The 22,490-nt window shown below is 34.7% G+C and overlaps 1 protein-coding gene across 3 annotated transcripts in view; it reads left to right on the plus strand.

Moving 5' to 3' along the window:
- Positions 1 to 452: 452 nt before the first annotated feature.
- The window catches only part of ex (FERM domain containing expanded), a 90,476-nt gene continuing 68,438 nt past the window's right edge, over positions 453 to 22,490 (plus strand). For 2 of the 3 annotated variants that reach the window (XM_076409076.1, XM_076409078.1), the window contains exon 1: positions 453 to 742. The gene's annotated coding sequence lies outside the window, so the exon portion shown is untranslated. The remainder of the gene's footprint in view (positions 743 to 22,490) is intronic. The other variant, XM_076409077.1, reaches the window with a different exon arrangement.

Genomic DNA, 22,490 nt, shown 5'->3' on the forward strand with positions numbered 1-22,490 from the left:
CATATGAAGAAATAAAACGTTTTTAATGCTTTTATATTATTTTTTTTATGCTCTCTATGTTTTACGGCTATAATAGCGATCCCGAGGTCTCCACCAGAACCCAGTTGTGTCCGATAGAATTCGCCATCCGAAACGTCCGAACAGACCGGACTAGGGTCGATTTTCTCTCGGCGGAATGCCGCGCTGCCGATGGAATGTAGCCTCCGAGCGGGTACCCAACACACCTGAGTCGGGTACAGTCTGTGCCACAAGCCGCCCCGACGGTATCGGCACCGCGCGGGTACCGTCCGACCGGCGCCGCGGACTGTACCGGCCTGCGGCCCAGCCAAGCGGTGCGAGCTCGCCGCCGACCCGGTACCCGCTCGGCCCCAGTACCGCGCTGGCCGACCGCATTCCTACGATATTTTGTCTCAGAATGTACCTGGCCGCTTCAAACTTAAAATAGGGAATTTAGTCGAGGAATACCTGCGCCGGTCGGTGGAGGAACCGTCCTCCGGTGACTGATTTTCGTTCTTCTGGTCCTTCTGCCCCATCCCGAACGTGTCCACGGTCTCCTTACCCGGTACCGAGTTTTTTTCCTGTCGCCGCCGTTGTTGGCGTCCGAGTGTTTTGTGGTTTGTGTCTGATTTCTGGTACCCGTTGGTCTTCGGTTTTGCTAGTGTGAGCGACGGAAACTGTTTGGATTTTTACACTGTTATGGGCGCAGGGGTGCGCGCTATTCGGATTTTAAATTGAACACATGGTAAGTGACTCCGTTTTCTTTTCCTTCCTTCCTTCCCCTGACGGGTTTTCCATCGCGTCCACGCACGGCACCAGCCAGCGAAGTGAACGGTTCGGATAGGTACGTTCAAGGAGACGTTTTCCCAATTCGAAAACGTATTTCGAACTTTCAAAACAACGCCGATGTTCAATGAACCTTTAATATTTTACTACGTCGATACGGTGCCGAAGATGCTGTTCTTCGTGATGATTTCGTCAGCATCTTCTCGAATAACTAAAAACTCTCTAAACGGAATTGTCTTTGATATATCGAGAAGTCGACAAGTTTTGTATGTACTACTTCTTAGGTTTATTGCATTTGGTTCAAAGCTATCTTATTTTAATAGAAAGAGAGTTTGCAATGCCGTATTAATCTTGCTATATAACAGCCTATATTCCTCCTGAAGAAACAACAGCTTCTGCACAGCTTTCAGTTATTGCTTTATTTATTTATTAATATATTATATATATATACATATATATATATATATATATATATATATATATATATATATATATATATATATATATATATATTTATAGTATAATGCTATGATATCTAATAATTCTAAGCAAGTATCTAATATTTCCTAGTTGTGGTATGTCACATGTATAGAGTATGCAGAGAACAGGACCCTACCTTGCAGTACACCTACTTTTGTTGCTTTCATTGTTAAATAAACTTCTTCTTGTTTAGACTAGACATCCTAGCTGAGTCGTAACATAGAAATTTAAGCGTTCTACGTATAGCTTTTCCTTCAAATTATTTTAGGATATTACTGCTAGCTAGTGAAATTGGTCGAAAATTTTACTTCAGGTTCACGTTTTGGAATCAGCATATTAATCAAGTTAATGAGGTTTATAATTGAGAAGCATTCAGTGTCGGTAACATTTTTTGTGAGTATCAACTGTATATTCGTCCACCAGATCATCAAAGACAATATGATCTTCTGAATACCTTTCCTTTATTTAAATGGAACGGTTTCCCAAGTGTTAGTGACTCCAATTTCTAATAGTCTACGGCTGACCTGTCTGAGCTGCTGCGATCTGTCTTTAATGGAACTGCGAGTTTTTCCCAAATTCCAATATACTAGGTTGGTTCACAGCAATGTTCTGGCAAACATGGATGTTTCCCAATTGGTATAGTTTATATCTTAAGGTGCCTTTGATCTACCTTTTGTGAGTTTCACTTCACTACTTCAATAATGCTTGCAGTACCGATTGGTACAGTTCTTAAACTATCTGATTTTAATAGAAAGACGTAGCGATTTGTTGGAACGACTGTATGGACAATATTCTCAATCCAACTTTATTATCATATAAACGAAACCTTTTTAATATAAATGTATCACTAGTCATGTCATTAGACACCACAGAGATGCCATAAATACCCAGTATTGTGTTAGTAACCCTATATAACATATATTTATGTTAACAAAATAAATAATGGTACTCAAATTTAGTTACCCAAAAACTTGAACAGCATTTGATAGATGTACTCTCACTGGTTCACTCAACATATATTGAAAACTCGACACGTTTTTCACGCATAATTAGGCGTAACTACCCTAGTCGGAAGGGTCTACGTCTCTTCAAGTCTCATGTTCACAAACCGACTATTTTCTTCACTTCTACCGTATATATTCTTAGATCTTCGTGGGCATTTTTATTTCTAACTTACCATTGAGCTTTAACAGCATTCCAAAGGAGTTTGTTATGATATATTTGTGTTATATTGACATTTGATTTCTCTCCAAAGTTGGCGAAAAAGCGATATTACACGCTTTAAACAACTTCACAGGCACACACCACATAATCCCGACCGAACAATTCGGTTTCCGTGCCAAACACTCAAGCCTTTATCAAGCTGCTCGCGTCGCAGCAACAATCCACCAGGCATTAAGAAAGGGTTGAAAAACTGGAGCCATCTTTTTAGATGTTTCGAAAGCTTTCGATCAAGTATGTATAAGCTTTCAAACAAGAGACTATTTGAGCCCTCGAAAAACATCGAATTGATGGGTCATCCGCCGTACAGCCCTGATTTGGCACCCAATGACTTCTTTTTGATCCCATCCGTGAAGAATAAACTGCGTGGCCAACGATTTTCATCGCCCGAAGAAGCTATTGAAGCATCCAAAAATCATGTTTTGAAGATACCTCATTCAAAATGGAATAAATGCTTTGAAAATTGGTTTAAACGTATGCAAAAGTGTTTTTCCTATTCCCGAAATATAAATAGTAGATAATAGTATAGAAATACTAATCAATTCCGCATCACCCGTTAACAATCCCCATATCAATCAATTTACATATTAATTATTATACTATAATATAAACTAGTAAAAGTTAAAATATTTTCTTATTTCATCATTCTCTTCGGGAAGGTAATAAATTACATCGGCCTGTATATAACGAGAATTGGATATATCTTCACATACTACATTATTTATATATTAAATATTGTTCATATCTTCACTAGTTATCAGTCTTCTTGTGATATTTGATTTAGTTCTTTCTGCTATAATGGTAATAAAAGTTACGGAAGGCGTTTTCCTATTTTATCATTCCTCCGGGATTTACTTAAATTAAATTGGTCCGAATATGATGATGGGAAACCTGTCTCTGTTAATTTTAATATGGATGATACTAGGCGCTTGCATGTATTTTGATCAGCGATATCTACCGATGGAGAAGCGAACCGTCAACGTAAAAAGTTGTTAAACAACTTAACCTAAAATAACAGTTTTCCATTTAGCATCGTGGAAAGCTCAAAATTGCATTTTCGATATTCATTGCTTTTGTTGGTTGATTTGGAGAAATCCGCTATCGAAGTCACTCGCTGAACAGGCGCATCATTCAACATCACATACCAATTGTCGGTTTCGGTTTCAATGACTTCAAAGTGGTGTGATTTTGATGCCATTGACAAGGGTAATGCAACTCTAGTTCGCAATATACTTTCAGATATTTCAGCTTAGTATTTGATGACTCAACGGTTTCCAGACGTTTGTAAACTTTAGAAAAGATCTAAATGGAGGGAAAAAGCCTATCATACTAATTAATCTGATTGCTACTTGTTAAGATTGATGCAGTGTGGCTTGCAAATGGTTTCGAAATACTAAGAGGTGTCAAAATGGATCGATTATTACATTAGATATTTCCATAATAAGATAGAGATGAGGATTTTCTCTATAAATGTCTTTTTATTATAATTATATGTTTATTGAGTAAAAAATGTTACTACATTTATAATAGGTCAATTGAAAAGTCCCCGGCCTACCATAGTAAAACACATTGTTTGGCAAAATTAGTTTTTTTTTATTCAACATAATTCCCTTCAAGGGTGATACACTGATTATAGCGACCCACCAACTTTTCGATACCATTTTTGTAGTACGATTTGTTCTTTGCTTCAAAATAGGCCTCAGTTTCGTCGATCTCCTCCTCATTCGACGAAGATTTCTTCCCGGCAAGCATTCTTTTGAGATCTGAGAACAGAAAATAGTCGCTGGGGGCCAGATCAGGAGAATACGGTGGACGAAGAAGCATTTCGAAGCTCAATTCATGGATTTTTGACACGGTGCATTGTCTTGGTGAAGCAGCACTTTCTTTTTCTTCAAATGCGCCCGTTTTTCGGTGATGTCGTCCTTCAAACGATCCAATAACGTTATGTAATAGTCTCTGTTGATGGTCCTTTTTCAAGGTAGTCAATGAAAATTATTCCATGCGAATCCCAAAATACACATATACACAAATATTCGTGAATGATATGATGTACACGTTCAATTAATATCTTTAGAGTGTCTGCTATTTTATTCAATTTCAATTTACGGTCATCCAAAATCATTTTGTGGATTTTTTAATGTTTTTGTCGGTAACAACCTCTTTTGGGCGTCCACTGCGTTCACCGTCTTCGATGCTCATTTCACCACGTCTAAACTTGGCATACCTATCCTTGATGGTTGATTTTTCTGGAGCAGTGTCGGGAAACTCGCCATCAAACCAAATGTTTGGTTCAACTACATTTTTTTCCTGCAAAAAGCAATATTTCATCAACACGCGAAATTCCTTTTTATCAATTTTATTCACAATAACAAAAGTTGCTTCACTCAACATGCTATAATTCACAAACTAACTATCCAATAGCTGTCAGGTTTATACACGCACCTTTTGAGCGTTTGTAGGCTAACTAAAAAACATACGGATTTAATTCCAGTAGCCCCATTTTTGTGTCAGGCCGGGGAATTTTCAATTGACCTGTTATTGTATAATTTTATTATATATGTAGGTAATTCAACAAAAAGGTTACCAACATTGATACAAGCAGGTCCTAATTGAAACAAGAAGTATTTGGCTAACACAGTGGCTACTATACAATCAGAACTAGTTCACAATCCTACTATAACATATATCGTAATAAATTCGTTCAAAAACCGGTACAAAACAGTGTTTATATCGTTGATCTCATATTTTCCAATTCAGCGCTAAACTAGTAAGAAATTTAAGAGGACGTTAATAATTTTTGGTCAAAGATCAATATGTCAATATTGGTTTTCGCTACGATTATATTAGCAAGTTTAAATGGTGTTAATCAGAGATATAGGTAACGAAATACCAAATTGGAAATTCGGCGATATCATCAAACATTTGCGTAGCAAATTTGAATTTTTTTTTGTGATATACAAATATTATTCAATCGGTCTATCAGTGAATATCAATCATCGTCAACTCCCCCAAGCAGAGCATGTTAAATATCTTGGTATGCATTTAGATCGACGCCTAACCTGGAAGAAGCACATAATCTCTAAACGGAAACAACTGGGACTAAAATTATATCAAATGTATTGGCTCATTGGGCGCAAATCCAAGTTATCATTAGATAACAAGGTATTGCTGTATGAGTCTATACTCAAGCCCATTTGGACATATGGAATTCAACTATGGGGTACCGCTAGCAAATCTAATATATCCGTCATTCAACGGTTCCAAAATAAGGTGTTGCGTGCCATTGTTGATGCTCCGTACTATATTTCAAATAAAGTGATACAACGCGATATTCCTCTAGAACCTATAACGAGGGTAATTAAACGTGTTTGTGTGAAGTATTTAGAAAGAGTGTCAGTGCATCCCAACCTACTCACTAAGCAGCTAAATATGCGACGTGATAGTGAAGTGCGTAGACTAAAACGTTTAACACCACCTGATTACTGGACATATGTAGACTTTAGAATAAGCATTAGAATAAGACTAATTAATTAAGATAATATTTTATACAGGAGATCGCTTAATGAAGTGATTTTCTACATGCCATGTATATATAATATAGACAGAAGAAATACTTATTGCCAATAGGGCAGATTGTGGACTCACGAAGAGTAATAAAAAAAAATTGGTCTATTATTATCGTGTGGTTTCTGTGTATGTTACATTATACGACTAGTACTGTACTGGTTACGGATTGAACTGTGACCTCAGGAGTTTCCATCTGTTTTAATTTGTTTTACGAGAGACTTTATATCTTAAAATAGACGTCAGGATGATTTTATTTATTGTTTGTACCCTCAGTGTCGCTTTCTATCGCCAGTCCCCTTTTCTTTCCGTTAAATAAAATAGTTTTTTAAAGTAAATTAAGGTTCTTTGTTTTCTAAACCCTTTCAACTTTTATAACTAGTATTCTACTTCAAGGATACTCTTAGTATCTTTGTTGGCTTGTAATCTGTTGATTAGGGAATGTTAATTAAGTATATTGATTTTGACTGACTCATTATCAGGGTTAAATATCTTCACTATACATCGGCGCATGTTCTATTGTTGATATTTGTGGGTTTTCTATCTGTTTATATAAACATTTAAAGGAACTATAAAAACAACCTTAATCGGTTTATTTATGTTTTTTTTTAAATAAAATTTAAACATGTTTCATGCCAAATACTACATCGACAAATGAATGGATTGGATTTCTTGGTAAAAACACCATCACCTGGTTTTTAAATACCACGTTAGTTACGCCGTTCTTTTTTATTGGCAAACGTTCTCGATTTTATCGAATTAAATTTTCAATGACAGCACAAAAATTCCGTATCTCTTTGATTATTCAGGCTAATGCATTATTTGTTTGGGAAGCATTCCTCTTGATTACGTCTATAATTGTTTCGGTAATTTTAATTAAAACATACTGGGTTATTCCGTAAGGTCGCGAAAAGGATTTTCCTTCTTCTAACATGAAGTGTCTTTAAGTTTAGAGATGTAAACTGTGTCTGCGTGTCTAAAAGTTATTCGAAACTAGCAAATGCAAAATAGATCTCTGTTTTTATGTAGATGAATATTTCGTAATAATATACGGTCATTTCGAGTCAAATCATGTAAGAGAAATCTGAAATTGTTCTTCACCAATTAACGGTGATCAAATAAAGTTGAAAGTGGTAATGGTTGGCAAACAAAACATTATAATTCGAATCAAATTTTTATTTTAATATGTGTTGTTTTGTGGACAATTTCTTTCAAGAAGTTGCTGATTTTATAATCTTCACCTTCGGATATCTTTAAGATGTTCACTTGATACTTTTCTTAAAATCTGTGGTCTTTTTTGTGTTTCCTCAGACTGTTGGTAGTTATTCTGGTTGATTATCGAGTCGAGCACTAAGAATGTTTAATGTTAAGTGTCTTTAAATTTAACGATGTAATATTTGAACAGGAGAAACATCACTATTTGATCGCTATGGTATAACTGTGTCTGTGTGTCTAAAAGTTATTCGAAACTACCAAATGCAAAATAGATCTCTGTTTTTATGTAGATGCATATTTCGCAATAATATACAGTCATTTCGAGTCAAATCATGTAAGAGAAATCTGAAATTGTTCTTCACCAATTAACGGTGATCAAATAAAGTTGAAAGTGGTAATGGTTGGCAAACAAAACATTATAATTCGAGTCAAATTTTTATTTTAATATGTGTTGTTTTGTGGACAATTTCTTTCAAGAAGTTGCTGATTTTATAATCTTCACCTTCGGATATCTTTAAGATGTTCACTTGATACTTTTCTAAAACTCTGTGGTCTTTTTTGTGTTTCCTCAGACTGTCGGTAGTTATTCTGGTTGATTATTGAGTCGAGCACTAAGAATGTTTAATGTTAAGTGTCTTTAAATTGAACGATGTAATATTTGAACAGGAGAAACATCACTATTTGATCGTTGTGGTATAACTGTGTCTGGTTGTCTAAAAGTTATTCGAAACTACCAAATGCAAAATATATCTCTGTTTTTATGTAGATGCATATTTCGCAATAATATACGGTCATTTCGAGTCAAATCGTGTAAGAGAAATCTGAAATTGTTCTTCACCAATTAACGGTGATCAAATAAAGTTGAAAGTGGTAATGGTTGGCAAACAAAACATTATAATTCGAATCAAATTTTTATTTTAATATGTGTTGCTTTGTGGACAATTTCTTTCAAGAAATTGCCGATTTTATAATCTTCACCTTCGGATATCTTTAAGATGTTCACTTGATACTTTTCTAAAACTCTGTGGTCTTTTTTGTGTTTCCTCAGACCGTTGGTAGTTATTCTGGTTGATTATCGAGTCGAGCACTAAGAATGTTTAATGTTAAGTGTCTTTAAATTGAACGATGTAATATTTGAACAGGAGAAACATCACTATTTGATCGTTATGGTATAACTGTGTCTAGTTGTATAAAAGTTATTCGAAACTACCAAATGCAAAATAGATCTCTGTTTTTATGTAGATGCATATTTCGCAATAATATACAGTCATTTCGAGTCAAATCATGTAAGAGAAATCTGAAATTGTTCTTCACCAATTAACGGTGATCAAATAAAGTTGAAAGTGGTAATGGTTGGCAAACGAAACATTATAATTCGAATCAAATTTTTATCTTAATATGTGTTGTTTTGTGGACAATTTCTTTCAAGAAATTGCTGATTTTATAATCTTCACCTTCGGATATCTTTAAGATGCTCACTTGATACAGTTGGTAGTTATTCTGATTGATTATCGAGTCCAGCACTAAGAATGTTTAATTTCATCATACCAGTCAACAGTGGTTGTTATCTTTGGTTCAGACCAAAGACCTTTGGACCACCGTGTATCGCTGGTTTAGTGAGGTTTAGTCTGAGTGCGAAATGATTAAGTAAGCTCGTCATGTCACCTATTGTGAGATTGACTCATCCCTCAGCAGTAGTTCCACCAGCATATATGCGATTTTACATGAACACTTAGCTGTGCGAAAGTTGTATTCGCGTTGGATCCCACACAATTTGATAATCGCTCAAAAAAAGGCTTGTGTCGATTGGTGCAAAAAATGCTTAAAAAACTCAGTCGCGATGCTTCGAAAGACGTTTAAAAATAGTGACAGGTGACTTGGAACACCTATCCAAGATGAATCAAATCCAACAAAAGTTGTTCGCGCCCGAAGCACTTCAAAGAAAATGGTGGCCTGTTTCATCGGGAAAACTGGTCATATTGCAACAGTGCCTCTAGCGAATCATAGAACGGTAAATTCTGACAGGTCCACAACCATTTGTTTGCCAGAAGTCTTCAACGAATTTTCAATGAATAGTGTTCGTTAATATTTATTAATTATTGATTCATTGATTATATGGCCCTACTTTAAGATAATCGTTTCATCAAATTTAGCAGGAGTTCGATACGTAACTAATTTACATCACTGGTGTACTTATGATTAAGCAACTTTTTTTTTCTTAAACGCAAGTAAGGTGGGAGATTGAGTTCAATACCCACTGTTGCCGGTGTACCAAAACCCGTCTTTCTTCTGGTCGTCGTACACTTTTTTACATTATTGTTATAAAGCGATATTTCGACGATTTGTCAGCACTGTGTTGTGGAGAGTTACGTGCCGATGTACCATGTTGAACGTTTTGGTTATTGTATTACGACAATATAAACATTGATTAGCACTAATTTTAAAATTGCGAGATGATATTTACACAGTTTGCTTGCGGATTGTATTATTTCGCACACATTTACATTGATATTAGTTATCTTTCGGAAAATAAAGAATCTGATACCTTGAGATTTACACACATTAAATTATTTTCAATTGTTTCAACAATTCTTTCGTTTACATTTTCCTATAAATATTTGAAATAGATATGTACCAAGTGGCATTCAGAATATTTCTTAGTACACGAGTTAAAACTCCACATTTGAAGATCGTATATGGGTTTGAGGATATCTTGTTAAACCAATAGTTTTGTCTAAAACATTGAACTGAGCTCGTAGATGTATGCTATTATTGAAATAGATGATGCTGCGCCAGTAACCATTATAGTAGTAGTTAACTACATTAGCATATGTTTCTAACAGTATATTTATTTTTTCACATACTCTTTCGACTTTTTAATTTGGCTTTTATAGTACAGCTTAATTTACAAATTAATTTATCACTTGTTACTTGCATCAGCGCACAAGCAAAATTAAATAAAGCTAGTTGCGAGTTGTCCAGTAGATACATCGTTTCCATATTGCTGTGATTTGGCAACCTTATTTCATGTTTTAAGGCTAAATCTTGGTAACTTCATTACTTCTTCATCTTCAGGGTCATCGTGCAGTTCTTCATTTAGTGCGTAGCGACTTGTATTGGTAATTAATCAAGGACCTTTTTTCTAACAGCGTCTTTGACTGGTAATATATAGTCATTACAATTGATTGACAACAGTGTCCGTGTTATATGTATTGTATTATGCATTCTTTATAGATATTTAGATTTGAATTAAGGAAGTTACTGTGTTATGTTTTATATTATGGATTTTTTAATAATAATGGTCTGTTTGTGGTGGCAAATCCGTGTTCCATGGCTAGGTTTTCTTTTGAAAATTTGGAAAATAAGTAACTGTTGAATAAAGTTCATGAAACACTCTACCAACATAATTAAAAACTGACGTAATTCGTTCTGATTGTTGTTCAATGTTTTATTTTATCAAGCAATGAATCAGTCTCGACCTAAATATGAAAATAGATATATATTTTTTAAACGTATTAATCCCATTTCGATAATTGATTACTGTTATCATGACTGTTCTATAAAAGTAGAATGAAATCGATTGTTCATTGGATGATTTTCGAAATATATGGATTATGTACGGCAATAAACCTAATTTCGAAATAGCTGCATCATCTTTACACCCTTCCTGACGCATAAAATCTTTTATAGCGATTCCTTATAGACTTAGACAAATAACCAGTAAATTCCATGACTTATTTCTGTTGGTTTTGCATTAACTAACCTACATCGGTACTATTGTTCGCTGTTGGGCAACGGAAATTGTTTATTGTCATCACTAATTCATTTAATATTTGCGAAACATCAGTCGTACGTTTCGATTTGTTGGTATGCACGATGGATGGTGGCCGGTCTTCGTTGCGGGTAATCTATTTCGGTCAAGATGAACGGTGAAATGAGGGCTTGGGCAAAACGGGTGGTAGATAATCGTGCGTTGAGGTGATATCGTTCAATGTTGCGCGACAATCAAGTGTTTTTACTACTAACAATGATGGTTTCTTCCTGATAAATCGCGATTAGTTGTGGAAACCTCGATTAGTATTCATGAAGCATTGTGTTAGACCATTTATGCTTTCTTTTATTTTAAATGTTGTCACCGCCACGCTGTTGTAAGCAGTTGTTTCATCAATACTATATTTAAGGTTAGAACAATATTTTTTATTATATCAAACGGATTGATTTTGCTATGCAAGAGTGGCAATAGTTAGTTGTTAGCATAGTTGTGCAGTTTTCCTTCATGTCTTGTTGCGAATATCGTAATTTCTTCTTATTCTTATATTAGACATTACTTCTTATATTATACATGCGCAGTATAATCTTAATTTACAAATTAATTTATTATTACTGTTCCATTATGGTTGCATTAATAAAGAAGGGACAGATCTGGAGAATACGGTGGATGAGATAGCAGTTCGAAGCCCAACTAATGATTTTTTGACATCGTTTTCACTGACTTGTGACACGGTGCATTATCTTGGTGAAGCGGCACTTTCTTTTCCTTCAAATGCGGCCGTTTTTCGGCGATTTCGCCCTTCAAACGGTCCAATAACTCTATGTAATAGTCGCTGTTGATGGTCCTTCCTTTTTCAAGATAGTCAATGAAAATTATTCTAGCCGAGCGTTTTCCCACGCTTTAGAGCGGTTTCTTCGTGTGCTCGGATGACTGTCGATTGGACTTTGGAGTGAAATGATGGAGCCATGTTTCATCCATTGTTACATCTGAGCTCGCGCGGCACTCACTTTGAACAGAGCTTTCTCATACTCAGTTGATATTATTCTTAGACTGTTTGCTATTTCATTCAGTTTCAATTTAAGATCATTCAAAATCATTTTGTTGATTTTTTAAATGTTTTCGTCAATAACAACCTCTTTTGGGAGTCCACTGCGTTCACCGTCTTCGGTGCTCATCTCGCCACGTCTAAACTTAGCATACCAATCCTTGATGGTTGATTTTCCTGGGGCAGTGTCCGGAAACTCGACATCAAGTCAAGTTTTTGGTTGAACTGTATTTTTTCCCTTCAAAAAGCAATATTTTATCAACACGCGAAATTCCTTTTTGTCCATTTTTTTCACATTAACAAATATTGCTTCACTCAAAATGCTATAATTCACAAACTAACGATCCGACAGCTGTCAAATTTATAGACGCATCTTTTGAGGGTTAGGGCTAACTAAAAAACATATGGATTTAATTCTAGTTGCGCCATCTATGTGTCAGAGCGGGGACTATTCGATTGACCTGTTACAGTATTGAAATATGAAAATACGTTATGTGTTCCAGTTTCATATGTCTCAACAATCATAGGGCTTCACTAATTCTTCAATTTGAGTCACATATATATACGAAAAAAAAATCGTACCCAATGATGTCGGATCCTTCTCCATCATTTTTATCGTGGACGGGCCTGGTTTTCCTCATCAAGTACTGAAAGCACCATCGCTAGCGCTCGAATTCCGCGATGCATCTCATTTGGTTGGAGATCGTTGAACTGGTATCTGACCCTGTTACATTTTTGTTTTGTCGTGCAACCGTTCTCGCGTTTGCTTCAAGTCAAGGCCTGCCATTTTCAACTCTCTATCAGTCAGTCAGTCGACTGTGTTTTTTTTCTTTTCGTACTATCTCTGATATCGATGGTGATATACTTATAGTGTGGCGATTTCTTTTGCTCGTCAGTACATTGTATTTTTGAGACATTCCCTGAGAAGAACTGGTAAAATATACAGGGGATAGACAATATAACATATTCACCATGGAACATATAGGTTAAATTATCTCTAGAGTCGATTCAAAGTTTTTTTTGGTAATGCGTCATGGATATTTGTGACGTCGAAACATCGCAATGTTGCCGCATCAACTCTGAGTTTTAGTTCATTTTCTTTTCTACACCACTCATGAGGTAGAATTTCTAGGTTTCAATTTCTGCATTTTTTATGTAAGATGGCACTTATACACTAAACAAGTTCGTGTGGTTTGATTTGCTTCAATCTTCTGATTTCCTGCTTTTCGCCCAGTAGCTGTATTACTTCCACATTGTTGAGATTTAGCAACCTTATTTCATGTTTTAAGGCAAAATCTTGGATAACTTCGTATATTCATTTGATTTCGAGGTCATCGTGCAACTCTTCGGTTACGTAGCAATAATCATTTGGTGATTAATCGTAGAACTTGATTGGTTTGATGCTTTAGTACAATCCCATATTTGCACCCCATAAGTCAAAATTGATTTTACGATTGACATGATTATTGCTTTTCGAGGCTGCTCTTTCAATAACCCAGATGATATTCCAGGAGCCTTTTTTGGATTGAGGTTGTCAATTTCTGATATTGATTGATTCTATATCATTCGGTTTGAACACGTTAGCTAATAGTACGTGTAAAATTATTCTGACCTTATCAAAAACGAAATGTGTAGCAATACTCATAGCATACTCATTGTAAATGTATCGTGTTTGTCATAAATAGACACGAATTCGTACTTGTTCTGTAATCGCTTATTAGCATACCACAATTATTTCAATGACACACATCCTACTTTTTTTTGCGGAATTCAATAATTGCCCAGCAATTATCCTTTACTCTTTGATCCCCGATAGAATGGTTTTTATTTTTGAAAAATGCGAAATGATGTAACGCGAATTGTCGAAGCACAGTGTCGTACCAATTCTTTTTAGATTATTTCATTAAAGGTTTGTCAATAAATTGTGTTTTTATCAAATACGTATGCTCTATTGTTATTGACAGTATTTCGTCGCTGGCTTCTCTTGTGACAAGTAATAATCAGGCGGTATTATGTTTGGACTATAAGTGGCCATCAGACAAGTGTCTAGTTCTATTCAAAGAAGTCTATTCAAGTCCTCTTTACAGCTTTCATTGATTGAAGGCTCTCTTTGAATGTGTGGATTAAGTTGAGATTTGTATCATCGTAGAATATACTGCAGAACTTCGTACTGGTATTGTGAATGTATTTTAAGGGATCTACAATAGATGGAGTAACATATGCTAGTTTTTATTGTTTATTATGTGTTATTATTCTGTAAACTCTTTGAATATGTCAGATTTTTAGTGGACACATTGGGATTTTGGTAGTAGGAATTCTTGTTTTATTGCTTCCAATCTTACCAGTTCACTCAATAATTGTATCGAGAAGATTCCACGTATGACTTAATATAACACAACTGTGGCTGAAAGCTTGTCGTATTAAAGCTAGTGAAACATTGGCTTTAGTGATGATATGCACAGCAGTTAATATTAACAATTGCCAATTCCCCCTGCACAGGATGCTAAATATCTGTTAACTTGGAAGAAGCACATGCTTGCTAAATGAAAACAACTTGAACTTAAATTAAACCAAATCAGTTAGTTTGTTGGATGCAAATCTAAGTTATCTTTAGACAACAAGATACTGCTATTGATATTGATACAAGTCCAATTGTAGGGTACCTCTAGCAAATCTAATATAATTATCATCCAGTGATGCCAAACCAAAGTGCTATGTGCTATAGCCAGTGCTCCATACTACGTTTCTAATAGAGTGGTACTGCGTGATATCACTCTAGAACCCATATTTCAAAGTTAGAAAGAGCGAATGCATTCAAGTGTGCTTGCCTTTACTTATTGGAGAGATCAATATTCATTCATTGAAGTGACACGTCTTGTATATAATCATTATCGCAAGAAATTCTTATTACTCACTGGTGGGATTATTGAAACACTAAGGGCAATAAAAAATGGTAATTCAAAAAAACTTATTTTTGAATGAATCTCAAACCATACGTAACTAATAATAATAGGATATAGGTTTTACTTCCAACAGATGTAAACCTCCATTGATCTATTCATCGAACTCTGGTCTCTTGATTTATCAATTTTTTTGGTTGATTTCGAGAGAAGGTCCTGATTTTATATTAAAAATATGTTAAAATTTATCGTTAACTTACCGTATATTGTCAAGTAGACCTAGCGCCATCTAGTCTAAACGATTTCAGCCGTTTTAATGTGTTAATTTCAGTAGTTATTTTAACAAAAACATACATTATTGGTACGCCTATGTTGGCAAAGCTATTTCAAACAAAAATAATAGACATTGAAACAATTACGGTTACAATAACCTTCGCACAATTTTTTCCAATATTCAGAAACAAAAATGGATTCGCGGTAGTATGACAGAATATTGCGCGGTTGAGTCGGTGGATTAGCATGATCGTCTCTTTTTTACCATTTTATTTAAATGTTTGGCATCGTTAGTACAGTAAATGTAGACTCTTCATTGTTCATATTGTATTATACCATATATTAACCTTAATTTTTTTATTATTTAATTATTACATTGTTACTAGTCGTTTTCGTCTAACCTACAATTTGTCTTTATGATAACTTAAATCTAGGTATATAACTAGGAGGACCCATCGGCCCTATCTCAGTCTCTGGTGAAATAATGTTTATACATGTCACTGCTGTATTTTTTGTTATACGCACCTCACTACACAACACTATACAGGATCAGATGGTTTGATTCTTTTGGTGGTATCCAAAAACTGCAATACTTCAATATTCTCATGAGAATGGGGTGTTTCCTCATGCCCCCTTGCAATTCTCTTGATTTCTTGACTGACTGTGGGTATCTGAAGGTCTCGATGTAGGTAATCAGTCCTATAGTATTTGGGTGCGCCCACAATACCTCCCAGGACTTTGTTCTGAAAAAATTGTATTTTGTTTTTGTTACTCTTTGCAGAACATCCCCATAATTGAATGTCCATATAGGTTTCAGTATTTGCTTATATAATAGCAATTTATTATGTCCTGATAATTATGATTTTTTCCAATTAGCCAGTACATTTTCCTATATTTCAATTCCAGTTCTTTTCTTTTCTTCTTTATATATTCCAGCGAAGTTTTGTATCAAGATTCATTCCGAGATATTTAGCGTTGTTACTATATGGAATGATAGTATTATTTAATGTTAATGGAGCTTGTGCGGTCTGTTTATAGGTGAACTGTGCATGTACAGATTTACTTTCATTATTTCTTATTTTCCAAGCTAGTGTCCAATTATTTATATTGTCACTTGCCTGTTGTAATTTTCGCGATGCTTCTTTACTATTGTCTCTGACAGCTATAATCGCAGTATCATCAGCAAATGTAACCATCGTAATATTCTCCATTTGTGGTATATCACAAGTGTAGAGCAGATAAAGCATTGGTCCCAATACACTTCCTTGTGGTACACCTGCTTTAGCTTCTTTTATTGTAGAGTAAGCTTTTTCTTGTTTAACTCGAAACATTCTGGTTGTAATATACGATTTTAATAGTTCGGTGTGTTGTTTTGGTAACATTTTCTGTAGTTTATGAACAAGGCCTTCGTGTCAAACCTTACCGAAGGCTTGTGCTACATCTAAGAATATATGGTATAAGGTTTTTCTCTCTATGAATTTTTACCTTCATGAATATCCATTCTTGGAACACTTTATGTGTGTTAAATTGTTTTCAATCTTAGAAGGCTTCTTGTGATTGAAAAGCTATGAGAATATATAGGAGTAGGAGGGAAAAATAGTCTTTCGAGGGTATATAGAAGGGAAGAAGGATTGAAGAATAGATTATTATGTGTAAATCGCTTAAAATTAGTTGACAATTGTGGTAAAGTATCACAAGTAGTTAAGAGTCAAATATATAATAGTCAAAAAATAGTTAATCAGATAGTCACAAGTTTGTCAGTATAGGGTAAATGATGTGGCTCGGTGAATCGACGTAAAACGAAATGAAACAGTGGTGTTTACATTATGTGACTGTTATTTATTGGCTATATAAAAATGTGAAAAATACAAATAATAAAACGGATGGCAGCGGTGTTACCTGTTGACGAGGCTCGGACAGTCGATGTTGGCACGTCTAAACCAAACGAGGGTTGAGCACTGAATGAATCGCAATACCCTTCAATAACATCCCAGATAAACGTCTCGGGGTTGCCGCCAGCTATTCGTTATCGGGTTCTAGTTGGCGCTGCTGGCACCCCGCCCGTGTTCAACATCTGGGATTATATTTCTTTGTATTTTGTAGACCCTTATTCCACGGTGTAAAATTCTCCTTAGTTTGTTCTGTTAATATATATGTACGTCTTTCTTGATAAAATTAGTTTTTATCACCTCATTATTCCATCATTTGCCAATTTATTCTTCAATGTGGCTGATTGAGTTCATCCAAATTGAAGGTGTTATTAACCATTCCTGTTTCCAACATGAAGTACAAGAAATATCTGCAATGAAATATTAACATCAAGCTGTATTAGTGTGTACAAGTACATTTGTATTGTACAAGTGTATTTTTAATTTTTTAAGATATTTCAGAGATATTATTTGAGATTTTATTTAGAGAGGCAATCTATTCTGTCTGGGTTCGGAATTTTTTTATCACAGTAATAATAAGCAGCTATTTGAAATGTATCAAAACAAGCCAAAGCATTAAAACAACGTTTGCCGGTTTATAATCTCTTATCACTATCGTTTTAAAGAATTTTGCATACGTTTGACAACCTTACGACTTTGGTGGGCTGGTTAGGTGACACGTTCGAACTTATCAGACAGCATTATGTCTCTTTTTAACTTGAATAACATGAGAAGCAAAATATTGTCTGATTCTAAAACGAATTTACAAATTGCGATAAGGCAGTACATTAAACATATTGTTGATGTTCATGTATTGATATGTTCGCAGCAATTTGTAGGTTAGTCTGCAATGATCAGTAACAATGGAACAAATAAAATCTAAAAACCGAATATTCTGGACGAAGTTGTATATTCTTTAAGAAAACCAACGATAATTTTACAATATTTACAGGTGTAGTCGACAAGAAACCAGATGGTCTATTGGCTATTAGTGTTTTAGCAAGAAAAAGAGTTTCCGAAAAAAAATCCCAATGTCAAATACGTTAAAAAACGGACTGTTTAACGGGACGTACGAAAACTGTGCGCTAAAAAAGCGCTCGAGTATTTTTTGAAACCGCAAATTACGCTACACCACCGTCATCAATGGACCGGTGGCCGGTCCGATCGCGGCGCGCCTTGGACGACGCGCCGGAGAGAGACGGAGCGCCCGCGTCTGACCGAGACGGCACAAAAATATGCTGAAAACTAATGAAATCACGTTAATGGCAAAAAGTTCTCGGCATATACGTAAATAATTATATTTAAACCGCATTCCGTGGCCATTAGACTGTAACAAAATAGCGTGGCGCACCGAGATATTCCGCTCCGGATCGAACGGAGATGAGAAATGCATCAACGTGTAACAATGGTGCATCGATGACGGTTGTTTGGTGTTTTTTTATCGTTCAGTCGTTCTTTTTTTGTTAATTTAAAAATCGTATAACCTCTTTTTAATTGATATTGATACGTTATATTATTAGTTCTCCTAAAATAACAGTGAACTCGCGTCACGACAAGAGTCTAATTCCGGAGAATCATGGCTTGCGCACAAGGATTGAAATTTACAACGTTGCCAGTTATTGCAAATTATACGTGCACTTGAAGAATATAATATATAATTATAATAATTATTTATCAATACATAAACATTACATTAACAAACCAAAGTTACATATAGTTGTTGTGAATTGTTTGTATATTTCGAGAAAATTTCCTCATTCAAGACGGCATCCGCCGGAAATAGTATAAATTATTTTCCAAAATCAACGAATTCTTGAATGCCATACGGACGTCTGTTAAGTTGGCCCTTTTTTGCTCTGACGCTACCAAATCTCCTGTGTTTTTGTTCCAAATTATATAATATTAACTTTATTGGTTCATTCATTATAGTTCTCCTAAAATAACAGTGAACTCGCGTCACGACAAGAGTCTAATTCCGGAGAATCATGGCTTGCGCACAAGGATTAAAATTTACAACGTTGCCAGTTACTGCAAATTATACGTGCACTTGAAGAATATAATATATAATTATAATAATTATTTATCAATACATAAACATTACATTAACAAACCAAAGTTACATATAGTTGTTGTGAATTGTTTGTATACTTCGAGAAAGTTTCCTCGTTCAAGACGACATCCGCCGGAAATAGTATAAATTATTTTCCAAAATCAACGAATTCTTGAATGTCATACGGACGTCTGTTAAGTTGGCCCTTTTTTGCTCTGACGCTACCAAATCTCCTGTTTTTTAGCTCCAAATTATATAATATTAACTTTATTGGTTCATTCATTATAGTTCTCCTAAAATAACAGTGAACTCGCGTCACGACAAGAGTCTAATTCCGGAGAATCATGGCTTGCGCATAAGGGTTAAAATTTACAACGTTGCCAGTTATTGCAAATTATACGTGCACTTGAAGAATATAATATATAATTATAATAATTATTTATCAATACATAAACATTACATTAACAAACCAAAGTTATATATAGTTGTTGTAAATTGTTTGTATACATGAAGAGTATTTACAAAATTAAAATAAATATTGAATGGATGGGAAATCTTCATATGTCTGTTCAAATTAAAAGTGTTATAATAGCTTTTTCGACAACATTTATAAATCGAGGATTTATCCATTATTGCCTACCATTCATAATCAAAATGTGAACAGTACAAGAGCAAATAAACTATAAACAACAAAATTCTTGACATTACAAAGCAGAGCTCGTAACCTAACCTACAAGCAGGGTCAAATCTAAAATGGCCGCTGTAGTTCACTGGATTCTACCTCTCGATTACTTGTAAATGACAACCTCGCAAAATCAGGCGAAAACTGCCGAAGTTTAACGAATATCGGTTATGATTCTCCAGGAATAGCCACTAATAGCGCTAGAATGTCGCAATGTTGCCGCATCAATTTTGACTTTTGGTTTATTGTGACTCTGATATAACAAAATAGTGATGTAAATAAAATAATGAAACAAAAATAATGCTCTGGAGACCTGATTTATCTATTAACAATTGTATATCCAGGTATTTTGTTTCCATTCATCACATATTTTCTTGTCAAGTAATTTTGATTTCAGTATATTTCTCCTTATTTTCTTCCGTTACTACCTCTGTGTATATTGTGATTTAATCACTGCATTCCCCCTAATGCATTTGCTATATCATCTATGAAACAGTTAGTATCCATTCTCTTCCCATACATTCCAACCAAAATGGCCACTTTAACTATCAGAATCACAGTTTAAGTCAATTAGTAAATTGACTATTGTTATATGTTTGGACGCATCAGACAGTATCTCTTTTTAACTAGAATAATGGAAGGAATACTTTCAGGAATTGCTTTGACATACGAAAATATCCACCAGCCAATAAGGAACCATTGTGACTATTGATGCCAAGAAAAAATAGTGTTAGGAAGAATAAGAAGGGACAGAAAGAAGACTTTCCTTTTGCATTCTCGTAACGTCAACAAGCATCTTGTTGATGATAAAGATGTTTTGTTATCCTACTTAGATAAACAATAAAGATTTAGACTTTTAGACTACAATAACTCATTAAAAATTCAAATAAATAACCACTTTCATTTCATAATCATTAACAAAAAGCTGTTAATAATTTGAAAGCTTTGTTTGGTCACTATTTATTTCCTATATGGTGACCAATAAGATTTATATAGTGCCCTACGTCACTTTTTGGCGTTCGGTTTCTTTTATCTACTCATTTTTATGATCTTTATTATGCGCTTGTCAACGCAATACCGATTTCTGATGAGTTCATCGTCAAATAACCAATCTTTTTGCCTCAGATTCCACACCAGATCCCAGTACCGACCATAAAATTTTATTTAAATCATAAACTCCGAACCAAACATAAGAACATCGAGGCTTTAATGACTCCCGGCACTTATGATGTCGTTGAACTCACCACGATAATTCGGATGTAATGTGAAACGCGAGCTAGTTTCGTATCAATTAAGTTACGAGCGATTCTGCTCGTATAGGGGAAGGAATTCCAATGGACGGTGTGTGTGTCTATATTTCACAATTGACGTGTTTTCGTCGGATTTTAATGATTCGAACCGACGACGGTCGGTTTTGGGTAAGTCATCGAGAAAGTTTCCTCGTTCAAGACGGCATCCGCCGGAAATAGTATAAATTATTTTCCAAAATCAACGAATTCTTGAATGGTCATACGGACGTCTGTTAAGTTGGCCCTTTTTTGCTCTGACGCTACCAAATCTCCTGTTTTTTTGCTCCAAATTATATAATATTAACTTTATTGGTTCATTCATTATATTTGAAGTACAATAAATCAGTGTTTTTGACGGTTTTCAGTGAGATTGAAAAGAAAATGACGGATTATATATCTGATGTATGTAAGAGAATTCTTTTTCATCACAGAACTTGAACTTTTCGATCATTTAAGCTTATTGTGTCATTACGTATATTCAGGGTTGGGTTGTGTTTAAATTACTTGTAATTTTTAATTACGACGTAGATGTAGAATAGTGCTAGGAAGAATAAGGAGGGACAGAAAGAAGGCTTTCCTTTTGCATTCTCATAGCGTCAACAAGCATCTTGTTGATGATAAAGATGTTTTGTTGTCCTAGTTTGGAAAACAGCAAATATTTAGACTTTTAGACCACAATAACTCTTAATAGCCACTACTAGCGCTAGAATGTCGCAATGTTGCCGCATCAATTTTGACTTTTGGTTTATTGTGACTCTGATATAACAAAATATTGATGTAATTAAAAATACGAATACATATTTTGTATTACAATTACTTCTTTATCTTCTTTCTTAATAATTTTTTTTCGAAATTTATTTCTTCTTCTTTATCTAATGTATTTCAAGTACTTTTTTACAAAATTATACATGCATTTGAAGAATATATATATATATATATATATATATTACGACGTAGAGGTAGAATAGTGCTAGGAAGAATAAGAATGGACAGAAAGAAGGCTTTCCTTTTGCATTCTCATAGCGTCAACAAGCATCTTGTTGATGATAAAGATGTTTTGTTGTCCTAGTTTGGAAAACAGCAAATATTTAGACTTTTAGACCACAATAACTCTTAATAGCCACTACTAGCGCTAGAATGTCGCAACGTTGCCGCATCAATTTTGACTTTTGGTTTATTGTGACTCTGATATAACAAAATATTGATGTAATTAAAAATACGAATACATATTTTGTATTACAATTAGTTCTTTATCTTCTTTCTTAATAATTTTTTTTCGAAATTTATT

The sequence above is a fragment of the Rhynchophorus ferrugineus genome, unplaced genomic scaffold, assembly GCF_030347505.1.
Source record: "Rhynchophorus ferrugineus isolate W39M unplaced genomic scaffold, kcgeb_rfMv2 rfM7, whole genome shotgun sequence".
NCBI classification, from domain to species: Eukaryota; Metazoa; Arthropoda; class Insecta; order Coleoptera; family Curculionidae; genus Rhynchophorus; species Rhynchophorus ferrugineus.